The sequence below is a fragment of the Sorex fumeus genome, unplaced genomic scaffold (assembly GCF_029834395.1).
Source record: "Sorex fumeus unplaced genomic scaffold, SorFum_2.1 ptg000236l, whole genome shotgun sequence".
Classification (NCBI taxonomy): Eukaryota; Metazoa; Chordata; class Mammalia; order Eulipotyphla; family Soricidae; genus Sorex; species Sorex fumeus.
In genome coordinates this window covers 1007504-1021125 of record NW_026606293.1, presented here as the reverse complement: position 1 = coordinate 1021125, position 13622 = coordinate 1007504, and the positions used below count along the sequence as shown (strand labels likewise).

At 43.8% G+C, this 13622-nt stretch overlaps 1 pseudogene; it reads right to left on the bottom strand.

Annotated features, from left to right (window-relative positions):
* Positions 1-9988: 9988 nt before the first annotated feature.
* Positions 9989-10974, bottom strand: LOC130018100 (glucose-dependent insulinotropic receptor-like; annotated as a pseudogene).
* Between the last annotated feature and the right edge of the window lie 2648 nt (positions 10975-13622).

The following is a 13622-nucleotide window of genomic DNA, read 5'->3' as shown; positions in this document are numbered from 1 at the left end:
TGGGCATGACTGCCAGGGATATGGGGAAGGTCACCCAGTGTCAGTGCTGACTCTTGAGTTTCAGCTCAGGAAGCAAACTTGAGTCAACTGCGTGCAGGCCAAGTGGCTCATTTCGGGGCCCGAAAGGCAGTTTCCTATTCGGAACTCCAAAAGAGGAATGTCTTTTGCATCCCTCAGACTTTCACATGGGGCTCTAGCTAATGAGTTCCAATGTAGAATCCATAGTGAACTCTACACGGCAGGCTTGAAGTTGCTTCTGGTTTGTAGGCATTGCAGTGTCAATATAGCATGGAAACTGTGGCCCTAAGGTTCTAGTCCTGGGAATCAGAATTACACCTAGGTGTTTCACCTGTTATTGGTTGAGCCTGGCCTTCTAATGATTTCCTGGCTCTGCACTCAGGGACCACTCCTGGAAGGGCTCTGGGGATCAGCTATAGCACCAGGACTGAACTTGTGTCAGCCACGTGCAAGGAAAACTCCCTATGCTCTTTATTCTCAACCTAGCCCCTTCTGTAATATTTTGGGCAACTCGCTCATTGTTTTATTTATTTAATCATGAGCAACTGCAGCCTCACTAAAAGTGGAAAGGGAATATATAAAATAATGTGAAACTGAAAGAACTGCAGGGAAAGCCCAAGCATCAGAGGACATGAGTATGTATGGGATGGAGGGCTCCTGAGGTACAGAAGGAATGGTCTTGTGGTTTATTTGTTTTGTTTTGTTTTGTTTTGGGACCACACCTAGTGGTGCTCATTGGTTATTCCTGGCTCTAAACTCAGGATTTCCTCCTGCCAGAACTTGAGGAACCATATTAGGTGCTGGGAATTGAAGCTGGATTCAGGAAGTAAAAGGCAAATGTCCTACTCACTATTTAGTGTTCTTGCCCAAAATAGTTTAGTGTTCTGGGCGTTTTTTGGTTTTTTTTTTTTGCTTTTTGGGTAACACCTGGTGATACACAGGGGTTACTCCTGTCTCTACACTCAGGAGTTACTCCTGTTGCTGCTCAGGGGATCATATGGGATTCTGGGACTTGAACCCGGCTAGGCCACTTGCAAGGCAAACGCCTTACCCGCTGTGCTACCTCTGCAGCCCCTGTGCTGGTAGTTTTAAGAGTAAACATAAGCCATTAGTATTGTGCACAGTCTGAAATCATTTTTGGGTGGTCTTGCGATTCCTGGATGCAAAATGCTCCCTGGCTTCCATGATATTCATGTCCCTTTCACCATGCCAAGATCTTAGTGCTTGCCATCCAACCAGTCTGTACTATGGTGCAGGGAAAGAACTGCGAGTCTTTTGTGTTGGTTCCTGCTTTTGCCATGGACAAGATGCCAGGATTCGTGTGCTTTAAGATGAAATTCTCATTATTCAGCATCTCCTATTGTGTTTTTAATTTTTAACTCTAGCCTTTGAAGGTCCAGCGGTTTGTAATGTGCCCGCCTAGGGCCTCACTCCAATCCCTGCATTCATAATAGGAGAATGCAGGAGTCTGGCCAGTGAGTCAGAGTTCTTCAGCAACAGACACAGTTGTAGGGGGCAGAGAGTGGCTTGCTCCCCCAGAGGGAGACCAGTGCTCCCCGTCTTTCCGAGGCAGCATTCCCGTCGTTCACTGGCAGTGCTCAGGGAACCAAATGGGGTACTGGGAATCGATCCCAGGTCAGCTGCATGCAGGAAAATGCCCCACCCGCTGTAGTATCGCTCCAGGCCTGAAGGTCTGATTTCTTGTAATAAGTTTTCATCTATTCTTTACATTCATAAGGTTTATTTCCTGTATGAGATTTACAGTGACTCTGGAGAACTGTTAGACAGAAGAATTTTTTTCCTTCAAAAGATTTCTCTCCTGCATGAATTCTTTGTTTTGACTGAGAGAGGATTTGCATGAGAAAGCCCTACTATGTTTTTTACAATTCATAGGTTTTCTCACCTGTATGAATTCAGTATTGCTGAATTCGATATTATTTTAGTGAGAAAGATTTCCTACATTCCTTCATAGGGTTTCTAACCTGTATGAATATGATAGTGTTGTATTAGGCATGATTTTATTGAGACTGGGTGTCAACATACAACTTCATTCAGAATGATTATATGTGGGCAGAAGGAACCTTATATATGCGAGCCAAGTCGATATGGTTTCAGAGATTGACACTGGCCCTTCCTCAAAGTATGCCCTCCTAGAGCATTCTAAGTCATCTTCCAGGAATCGGTCTCTTTCACCATTTGCTGTTATTTGTTAGTAGAGTTGATTACAGATAAGCTCATTGTTGATTTGATTTGCATTTTCCTGGTATAGGAAATTGTCAATTAAATCTTCCTTGGCTGGGATATACAACTTTTCCATATATGTGTCTGTCAGATTCTAGAAAGAAAACAACTCTAAAGACAGGGAGTAAGTTTCATCTGGAAAGGCTTGATGTGTTTGGTAAGACCCAACAGATAATGGGGGTAGTAACTTATACGTATTGAGGTAAGTAGTCTCTATTTCAATACTACTGTGTTTGAGGTCATCGTATAGAAGTTTAAGATGTTTGCTTGCCTTGAATGCAGCCTGCCAATTAGATCCCTGGCACTTCAATATTCTTGGTAATAGCCCTGGTAATAGCCCCAGATATCAAGTGATATGCTCCTTGTGGTTTTTCACTCTATTATCCTGAAAGATTCCTTACCTGTGATATACTATTTTCCCAATATATGTGTCTGTCATATTCTAGACAGAAAACTACTCAGAAGTCAAGAAGTTCGCTTCTTCTGCACAGGCTTGATCTCTTTGGGTAAGACCCACCAGAATTTTGAGGTTACTCACTTATACAAGAGTATTTCTAAGGGTAGAGCGATTGTGCTGTTTCTTACTAGGGCACAAAAAATTGAGGCTGGGCAGGGTGCATGCAGAGCAGATATCCTCAGGTCTGGTCTCAGGTGGTCCCCCTCCCACAATGCCGTGTTTCAGGGTCTACCAACCAGATGACCTTGGCTTTGATATAGCAGAACCACAATGTGTTGAATATGTAGCATTTCATCTCAGAGTTCTGTCGCTCTATTTGCACTACTCTGATGGTTTTGTGTCCATTTCTCCACTCTTGGAAATGAGATCCAATTTGTATGCTCTGCAGAAATGCTCTCTTAGTCTTTTTCTACCCCTGAACTGTCATCCATTCTGAACTGTCATCCATTTGCCATCACGCTAATACCGAGCTTTAGTGGAACAATCACTGTCTTTGTAGGCCTTATTGCTCCCATAGTTTTTCAAAGTGAAATTAGCTCAACTGTAGGGCCAGCCTCTCTTTTCCCAGGTCATCTCCAAAGAAATACTGAACAAGCTATCTTGGGCCTCTTGATTCCTACCCCAATATGTGCTGTCTTAAAAAAAATAGTTTAAGTATGGACGTTTCTCAAAAAATTAGAATTTGATCTCCCATTTGACCCACTAACACCACTCCTGGGAATATATTCCAGAGAGGCAAAAAAGTATAGTCGAAGTGACATCTGCACTTGTTTGTTCATTGCAGCACTCTTTACAATAGCCAGAATCTGGAAAAAACTGAGTGACCGAGAACAGATGACTGGTTAAAGAAACTTTGGTACATTTACACAGTGGAGTACTGTGTGGCTGTTAGAAAAGATGAAGTCATGAAATTCACATACAAGTGGTAATACAAGTGGTACTATCATGTTAAGCGAAATGAGTCAGAAAGAGCAGGATAGACACAGAAAGTTTGCATTCATCTGAGGAACAAAAAGCAACAAAATGGGAGACGAGCACCCAGGAGTGGCAAAGATCAGTACCAGGAATTTTGTTCCATGACTTGGAGGCAGACCACATGTACTAGGGGGAAAGAAAGCTCAGATAGAGAAAGGATCACCAAATAAAGGGTGTTGGGAGGATCCTCCCTGGGTGGGAGAAGCATGCTGAAAGTAGACTATAGACCAAACATGATTGCCACTCAATGCTCTCTTGCAAAACACAACACCCAACAGGAGAGAGAGAGAACAAGGGGGAATGCCCTGCCACAGAGGCAGGGTGGGAAGGGGGAGATGGGGGGTGGGAGGGATGCTGGGACCCGTGGTGGTGGAGGATGGGTGCTGGTGGAGGGATCAGTACTTGATCATTGTGTGACTGAAACCCAAGCACAAAAATTTGTAAGTCTATAACTGTACCTCATGATGTTTCACTAATAAAAAAAAATAAAAGAAAAACAAGAAATACAAAAAGGCAAAAAATAAATATATTTAAAAAAAGAAAAGAGAAAAAATAAAATACAGGGATGGGGACACCATTCCAATGGCAAAGCTTAAAAAAATGCAGCTCAGATATAGAACGGACCCCCAAGTAAAGGGTGCTTGGAGAGCCTACTGGGGTGGGAGATGTGAGCTGAAAGTAGATTGTAGACCGAACATGATGGCCACAAAATATATGCATTGCAAACCACAACACCCTAAGTGAGAGACAGAGTAAAAGGGAATGTGCCTTCCAGAGGGAGGGGAATGAGAGGAGGGATACTGGGAACATTGGAGGTGCAGAATGTGTACTGGTGGAGGGATGTGTACTCAATCATTGTGTGACTGAAACATAAGCACGAAAGTTTATAAGTCTGTAACTGATGGTATTTCATTAAAAATTTTTTAAAAAATTTTAAGCCTCTTCACTCCTCACGCTGCGCTCATCTCGTCCCAAACCCAGGTCAGTTCAGCTGCCGCCTCTTGAACCCGGGACTTGCATCTCTCCCTTCAAGACCCCAGGCGACCCCCAGACGCCTGGAGTAAAGCAGTTATGAGCGTCTGCCCTCCCCTCTTCACACCTCACACTGCACCCATCTCGTCCCAAACCCAGGTCAGTTCAGCCGCTGGTTCTTGAACTCGGGACTTGCATCTCTCCCTTCAAGACCCCGGGCGCCCCCCAGACGCCTGGAGAAAAGCAGTTCTGAGCAGCTGCCCTCCCCTTTTAACTCCTCACGCTGCGTCCATCTTGTCCCAAACCCAGGTCAGTTCAGCTGCCGGCTCTTGAACCCGGGACTTGCATCTCTCCCTTCAAGACCCCAGGCGTCCCCCCAGACGCCTGGAGAAAAGCAGTTCTGAGTGTCTGCCCTCCCCTCTTCACTCCTCACTCTGAGCCCATGTCGTCCCAAACCCAGGTTTCTGTAGAGGCTTGGCCTCTACACAAGTGGGCGTGGCTTCTGCAGAAGTGGGCGTTGGCAATTTTTCGGCGGGCCAACGCTGATGCGGCCGCAAGAGGTTACCCATACTAAGGTATGGAGCGATAGCACAGCAGTAGGGCGTTTGCCTTGCACGCAGCCAACATGGCCGACCCGAGTTCCATTCCTCCGCCCTGTGGCGTATGCGATATGCCAAAAGCAGGAACAATAATGGGCCTCATTCCCCGTACCCTGAAAGAGCCCCAATATGCCATTGGGCTATGCTAGCACGTGACAGGGATTAATTGGAGCCATTACTGGTGCCCGCTCAAGCCAATCAATGATCAGCAGGATTACGAGACAAATGACTGATATAAAATATGCAATTCAAAGGAGTTTAGCTTGATTCATCTGTGTGTGTTGGTGTCACTGTCTTCACAATAAAAAAGATTTTGTAAGTTATAAAGAAACAGGCAACAACAAGTGGCCAAAGTCATTGAAATTGGAGGTTTTGTTTCCCTAAAAAGTGTAACCAGTATTCTCATAAATCCTTCTCTCAAAATGGTTTATAAAACAGAGAATCCTGCATGCTGAGAAAGTGCCACAGTCTATGAATTCTTATTTTTCTGTTCCTGAAAGAGGTCTTTTGATTCTGGGGAGAAAAGCACCTCCAGCATCTTCCGCAATGGGGCAAGTGCTGTTTCTTACTAGGACACAACAAATTGAGGCTGGGCAGGGTGCATGCAGAGCAGACATCCTCAGGTCTGGTCTCAGGTGGCCCCCCTCCCACAATGTCGTGTTTCAGGGTTTACCAACCAGATAACCTTGGCTTTGATATAGCAGAACCACAATGTGTTGAATATGTAGCATTTCACCTCGGAGCTCTGTCGCTCTATTTGCACTACTCTGATGGTTTTGTGTCCATTTCTCCACTCTTGGAAATGAGATCCAATTTGTATGCTCTGCAGAAATGCTCTCTTAGTCTTTTTCTACCCCTGAACTGCCATCCATTTTCCATCACGCTAATAGAGAGCATTAGTGGAACCATCACCACCTTGGTAGGCCTTATTCCTCCCATAGTTTTTCAAAGTGGAAACAGCTCAACTGCAGGGCCAGCCTCTCTTTTCCCAGGTCATCCCCAAAGAAATACTGAACAAGCTATCTTGGGCTTCTTGATTCCCACCCCAAAATGTGCTGTCTTAAAAAAATAGTTTATTTGTTTTGGGGTGGGGTTGGTTTGGGGGTCACACTCTGCTCTGCTCTGCTCAGTTCTTAATTTTGGTTCTATGTTTAGGGTGTTCACAGTGCCAAGAAGACCATATGCAGTGCCAGGAATGAGTGTAGGGTTGTCGTTGTGCAAGGAAAGTGACTGTTTTTTTTCATTATATATATCATTTTTACAAACATAGTTCACAATAGTTCATTACCGAAAGAGTTCATTACAGATAATATTCAAACACCAATCCCACCACCGAGCACCTTCCCACCACAGTATAGAGGTAAGTGTGTGAGGGTTGTTGTCTTTTATTCTGAATCATTTAAGCCCAAATATAAGAGAATACACGCAAGTATATTAGAAACCGAATGAATGTGTGATAATTTTGATAAGTAAGTGAGATAGAGTATATGAGGTTGCATGCCGAAAATGCGGCCGCACACTCCAGGAAGGCAACTTTACCCCTATTTTATCTCTATGGCCCCTGAGCATAGTGCCTTTTTTGTCCAATGGACATTGAATGAAGCCTGCCAGAACCTCATCACCACCTGTTTTCTTGGTCTCTCCTAGTATTTACCTTTAAAGGAAGATGTGAAACAGAGCATTTCCTGTAAGACAAGGTAGACTTTTGTGTTAGTAAGTCCTGAGAACAACCAGGTATGGCCTGTAAACAAACAATAACAAAACCCAAACCCCCACAATATTGCATTACTTTTCACTCTATAATGAACATGAGTCAAAATGTTGTGTTTTCCGTTTAGAGTGGAGAACAGAACTTTGTGAATGATTGAAGACATGTAGGTTCTTTAAAGAAACCGTTCAGTCTCAACTAATGCTTTGCTGTCATGCTTTTGAGAAACAGATAATTCCATCCCATCTAATTCTCCTTAGGTCAGGGTTAGAATTGGCTTTTGAAGAGATGTTAGTAATGACTCTGATGATGGTTTTATTTAATTAATTAATTTTGCCTTTTGAGTCACAGCCGGGATACGCAGGGGTTACTCATGGCTCTGCTTTCAGGATTACTCCTGGTGGTGCTCAAGGGATCATATGGCATGGTAGGGATTAAACGTGGGTTGGCCTCATGCAACGCAAACGCCTTACTTGCAGTACTATCGCTCCAGCCTCATGATGCTTTTCTATGAGAAAGGCGTTAGCAGCAAAAAAATTTCTTCACGAATATTACTTTGATTCTCCAGTTTATTTGGATTGTTATAAGTATATCATGGGCTATAAGTCAATTATTTGTTTTAAAATGTCATCAGTTTCAGGATTAGAGAGATAGTACTTTTAGTAAGGTGCTGCCTTGCACCTCCCAGAATGATTCCTGAGCACAAAGCGAGGAGCAAGCCCTGATTACAGATGGTTGTGGCCCCCTATTTGTATCTTTTATTAAATATGCAGTTAATTTACTGTTTCTGAGTACAAAGTTGTAATATTTTAATTTGTAAAAAGGCTCACTTGGCTTACTTTGATTTTAGGGCCACACCTGCCAGTGCTCAGAGGTTATTCCTAGCTCTGTACTCGAGAGAGTATATAAAATGCCAAGGATTAAACTCAGGACAGCTGCATGCACGCAAAATGCCCTATGAGCCGTTCTATCTCTCCGGTCATCCCTTGCCTTATTTTTTTAAATCATGTTTAATAATCATGTGAATATTTTATTGTCCTTTTAAATTTTGCCTTTTTAATGATTTCCTTAGACTACAATCCCCAAAATGGAAGCAGAAGATGCAAAAATAACAGGTTGATAGAACCACTAACTTGTCTTATTAAATTGCTTTTCTGAAAGACCAAGTATGTGGAACCATCAGCACTATGAAGCTATGTCTAATCATTTCTTACATTCTGACAACACTGGGCTGTATTTTTTTCCTCTGCAAGGTATACTTTGTTATCTTCAGGCTACTCTAATTTGCATTTTTCATTGCAAGTTGGCCATGTGTTTTCACTTTTAGTCCTTTGGTATATTAACTTTATTTTTAAATAATTCCTTCTTCAAAAATATTTGATGTACACAGTTGTGTTGTTGGGGGGTGGGGATTGAAAGGGAGACATGTTAGGATCCTTGAGGAGCTACACTGGTGGTAGGTGTTGTGTTGATAATATGTGCATTAGAAACCACTATTTATAGTATTGTAGACCAAGTGATCAAGTGATGTGAAGTAAACCACAAAGTATAAATTATAAATTAATAATTTTTTAAAATGTGATCATTTTCAGGGTTAGAGACATAGTACATCAAGTAAGGTGCTTGCTTTGCACCTCCAGGAATGGTTCCTCACAAAGCTAGGAGGAAGCCCTAGCATGGATGGGAGTCGCCCGCCAGAAGTGAACAATTTATAAACAAATGGACTATCTTAAAATAAGAAAAAGTGAGCAGAATACAAAGACAATCTACACAATGGGAAAGGTTATTCACCCAATACCCATCTGATAATGGGTTGATATCAAGGATATACAAATCACTCGTTGAACTCCACAAGAAGAAAACCGATTCAGAAAATGATTTAAAAAGGAGATTATCCATGACTTCTACTCGGATCTCTTCAATAGCCACGTCCACCTGCCCACCTACCAAATTCCGCAGGATGTATATGTCATTCCCAATGTTCCTTTTCTGAAATACGACATACCATTTCTTTGGTAAAGAAGCGTACAGCTATGGTAAAGAAGCATTCATGCTACCTTGTCCAGACAAGGTAAGACCTTAGCAACTGAAGAACTTGCCGCCAGTACTCGTCAATACAGTGGCTTGGCTCGCCAGTACTCGTCAATACAGTAGCTCAGCACTTCACATGCTACCTGTCTGAATGCAAGGTTCTGTCCCAATGGAAAACCAGAAGGACCATTCTGTTGTACAAGAAGGGAGACATCCACGACACCGGCAAATATTGCCCAATCTGCCTATTGTCCGTTGTCTACAAGTTGTTCACTCAAGTCATCCTGAAAAGAATAGACAGAACACTAGACAAAGAACAACCATGTGAGCAAGTCGGGTTCCGAAAAGGATTCAGCACGATCGACCATATCCACACGGTGACCAAGCTCATTGAGGTTTCTCTGGAGTTCAAGATGCCACTCTGTCTAACGTTCATTGATTTTAGGAAGGCATTTGATTCAGTTGAGACTGAAGCAGTCATCACAGCCCTAGCCAAACAGGGTGTTCAAACCCAGTACAACAGGATCCTCCAAGAGCTGTATTACGGATACACCACCAGGATCTCACCATTCTACAAGGAAGTGATCATCGACATAAGGAGAGGGGTTCAACAGGAGGTCATATGGCCCCTAGTTGAGAAATAGTACTTTAAGAGAGTATACCAGTATAGGAGAATCAGACCCATTGCATAATAAGGACAGAGGGAGAGAGAGAGAGAGAGAGAGAGAGAGAGAGAGAGAGAGAGAGAGAGAGAGAGAGAGAGAGATTTTCAAATGGGAAAAAAGATTCAAGGAGAAAGTCAGCATCTTACCCCATTACCTGGTGAGACAAACAATGACATTGGTTGGGTTTAATAGTCTGACATAAGTGTTCTTATTCCACAAGTTCCATATGCTCTCCTGGTTCAGAGTGGGGCTAGGAGAGCAGGTAAGGGAGGGAGAGTTCTTTTGAAACTCTCTGCCCTTATCATATTTCTCAACCATGAAACTAGAAGATAGTGGTAATATGACAGGAGCTTCCTCTGGATCCCTCTGGGCCACAATTCCTGGCTGAAAGGAAGAGAAACAGTGAGGCAAGCCCCTTCTTTATTCCTACAGCCATCTGGTATAGCTGCTGCCACACCTCATTCTGACATTAGGCAAATACCAGTGGATTGAGTAGAGGGTTGCCCACACTGAGCAGCCACAGGTACCCCTTCCAACACTATGTAGAGGTGGTGCTCCTGGCAGTATCTCTAGCACAATGCCCGTGATAGGGAATGGAGTCCAGGACAGAATGAAGGTTCCAATGAGAACAGTCACAGTGCAGATGGTCTTGAAGTCCTTGGGAGTTCTTGAGGGCCTGTAAGCTCCAGCCATGACTCCTGCATGCTCCATCTTTCGGACCTGTTGACTGTTCTCAGAGACAATCTTGAGCATGTCACAGTAGAGGAAGACAAAGATGGGCAGGACTAGGAATAAGCCAGCAAGAAGAGGGTCAGTACATAGACCCGGTGAAACACAGAGAAGCTGCAGGGTCCTTGGTAGGTGGTCTGCTGGAATACAGGGACTACAAATGGGAGGAAACCAAACAGATAAGAGAACAACCAAAGCCCGGCAATGCAGGCCCCAGCCACAAACCCATTCATGATCTGGAAGTAGCAGAGGGGCTACTGGATGTCAAGGTACCCGTCAAAAGCAACAGCATGACTGTAAGGACTGAGGCAATTGCCGAGGAAGTGATAAATGCCATCCGAAGGCTGCGGAGGGTCTTCTGTGTGGGCCGGGTGGGGCTAGTGAGCTGATCTGTCACCAGGCCAGAGATGGCTACACCAAGCACAGCATCAGTCATAGCTAGGTTCGAGGTGAAGCAGAGACTCACTCCATCATTCTTGTGGATCAAAAACAGCAGAGCCACACCACTAGTGAATTAGCTGCATTGATGAGCGAGGACAGGACAGCGAGGGTCACTCCAAATGGGGACGATAACTCCATGTCTTGAAGAAGCATGATACCCACTTACTCAGCTCAAATTCCCAAGGGCTAAAGGAGCTGTGGGCTCAGGGCTGTGGCACAGTTCTGTTCTTCTTTGGTCATTTAGGCTGGCAGCTTGCCATCTTTGGAATCCCGCTAGTCTTCTAGAGTTATTCCCAGTCTCCTTTTCACTCCTCATCCTCTTGCCTCTCCAGCTCTCTGAAGGTAGCAATCAAAGGGCATATATCCTATCCCCTGAGCCTGAGTTAGTCCCTACCCTTTGAACAACCAAGTTACCAGACAACTCCTAAGTAGCTGGTGCACATCATCTTGCCAGGCTCTCTGCCTTTATGATGATTTGAGGGCTCTGTTTGGACAGACTGGGATATTAGTCAGGTGTCCTGTCTGGCAGAAGACATAATTAACATAAATCACATTTTGTCTTCAGAGTTTGATAATAAGTTTCCACCCTCCACCCAACCCCTGCTAAAGGACTACCTGAAAAACGAATTTCCGCTTAATTAAGCAATTACTTAGTAACTTATTCTCAGTTAATTTTATGGTTGCCTTCAGTCAAGCAAGGTGATAATAATCAGTTGATGTGGGAAGTCAGGGCAAGCAAGTTACTTCAGGGTCCAGGATACTTTAAGGCAAGTGAATTGGAATGTTAAGCTGTTTCTTAAGTTGTATTCCTAGAGCCTCATTTCAAGGGTTGGGGGTTCTTTTTCTCATTCGTTGAAACTGTGTTTTAGAAATTCAGAAAAGTAGGACTCTTAATATCTGCATTCAGTTTAGAATAGAGCCCTTTCCCTATGTGAGGCTGTTGTGAAGTGTTGAGTCCATTGAAACGGTTTTCTACACCATGCTGGATGTCTCTGCTCATGAGTAGTGGCACCAAGCCTTGCTTCTTTTGATCCTGTGTGTCGCTGGAGCAGATGTGGAGGTAAGGCGTGCTCTAGGGTTGAGTTAGGAAAGTTTTCATTTCACAGGAAAAAGACTTGTTAGGGTTCTGCCAGAGGGTGGTGGTGCTGGGATGGGTGAGCTGGACTCTGCTTTGGAGGGCAGCAGCACAAGGTCACTCCAATTTTAGATTGCGCACATTAGAAATAACTTTTGCCAGCTACTCTCATCTTGGATACCAGCAATAGAGGTGAGGGGAAAAGAGCTTTTAGAAGCTTATTTACTCAGTTCTTGTGACAGCACAAATGGGCAACATTAGTGTGTTAAGTGAAGGAGTGGAGAGCAAGGCACAGGGTGCAAGATAAATAATCTACTCCAGGATGTTTTGGCGGTCGGTGTAGGCCATTGGCAGATATGCCTCTTGCAGACTCAAAAGGGCTATAAAGTGGAAACTTGTTCTTCTAGTCGTCAACTTGACAGCAGTTACTATTTGGTACATGCAGCAGGAGGCCCGTTTCAGGTGCATGACACTGTGCTTAATTTTGTATCTAGATCTAGAGTTAGAAGACTTTTTTAAAAGCCCTTCCTCAGGATCAAAAGTATCGGAGTCACATGGAGACTTTGTTAGAAATCAGATTCTTGGGTCCCACTCCCAGAGCTTCAGATCCATTCAGCCTGGGATGGGCCCAAAACCTGCATCTCTGAAAATTCCGAGGTGGTAGAATACTGCTGGCTGTACGACTGGAATATGAAAATTAATGCTTTTGGGAATGGAGAGAGAGAGTACAGTGAATAGGGCCTTGCATGCAGCTGACCCAGCACCCTAAATGCCTCCCCCAGAGACCTGTTAGGAGTAGTAACTAAGTGAAGAGCCAAGAGTAAGCCCTGATCATCACTGAATGTGGCCCAAATCATCCCCTCCAAACAATAAAAGCAAATCACTGCTTTTGTTGCAGGGGTTCTTTAGCCTTTTGTGTGCATTGGAACCACTCTGTGATTTCCTCGAACTATTGATATTTCAGTATCTACAAGAGATTCTGGAATTGTTATATTTCAGTATCTACAAGAGATTCTGGAATTGTTAGTGTTGTGTGTGACCTCTGTAGCTAGAGTTTTAAATGTTTCACAGGGAGGTGGTGAGAGTGACACTTTGACATCTGGGATAGTTGGTGGCATATCGAACATATCGTGGCATATGTTCTAGAGAATCAGCTTAGATGCTGGCTTAGTGGAGCAAGGCAAAATAGGCAGATACCAAACCTGATCCAGAACTTTACTGTTAATCTAATGGGAAGGCTGCATTGACTTCACAAATGAGCTGAAACCTCAGTTAGCCTTCTTTAAAAAGGGTACATGTGGGGCAGCATGATAGTTCAGTGGCTAGCACACTTGCTTTGCACACAGCACACCTGGGTTCAATCCTCGCCATGCCCTGGAGTCAACCTGAGCACTGCCTATGTGGCCCCCATATAAGAAACAATAAATGAATAAATAAAAGCGCACATGGTAATTTCTGTTCCATCTAAGAAGACTGAGTAAAAGCTCTGCGCCAAAGTTCTGCACAAGTGTGGCTGTGTCTTGGTATAGAAGTATAAACACAGGAACATAAGTATTTCCAACTCAGGTCATGACTGCAGTGAGGAATGTTTGCATTTCTAGATAAAAATGTACACAAGAATTCGCCCTACATTTATTTCCTTAAATTCTCCTGTGGCCGGGACAGTAGTAGTTTGAGCAGGGCATGTGCCTTGCACACAGCTGACCTGAGT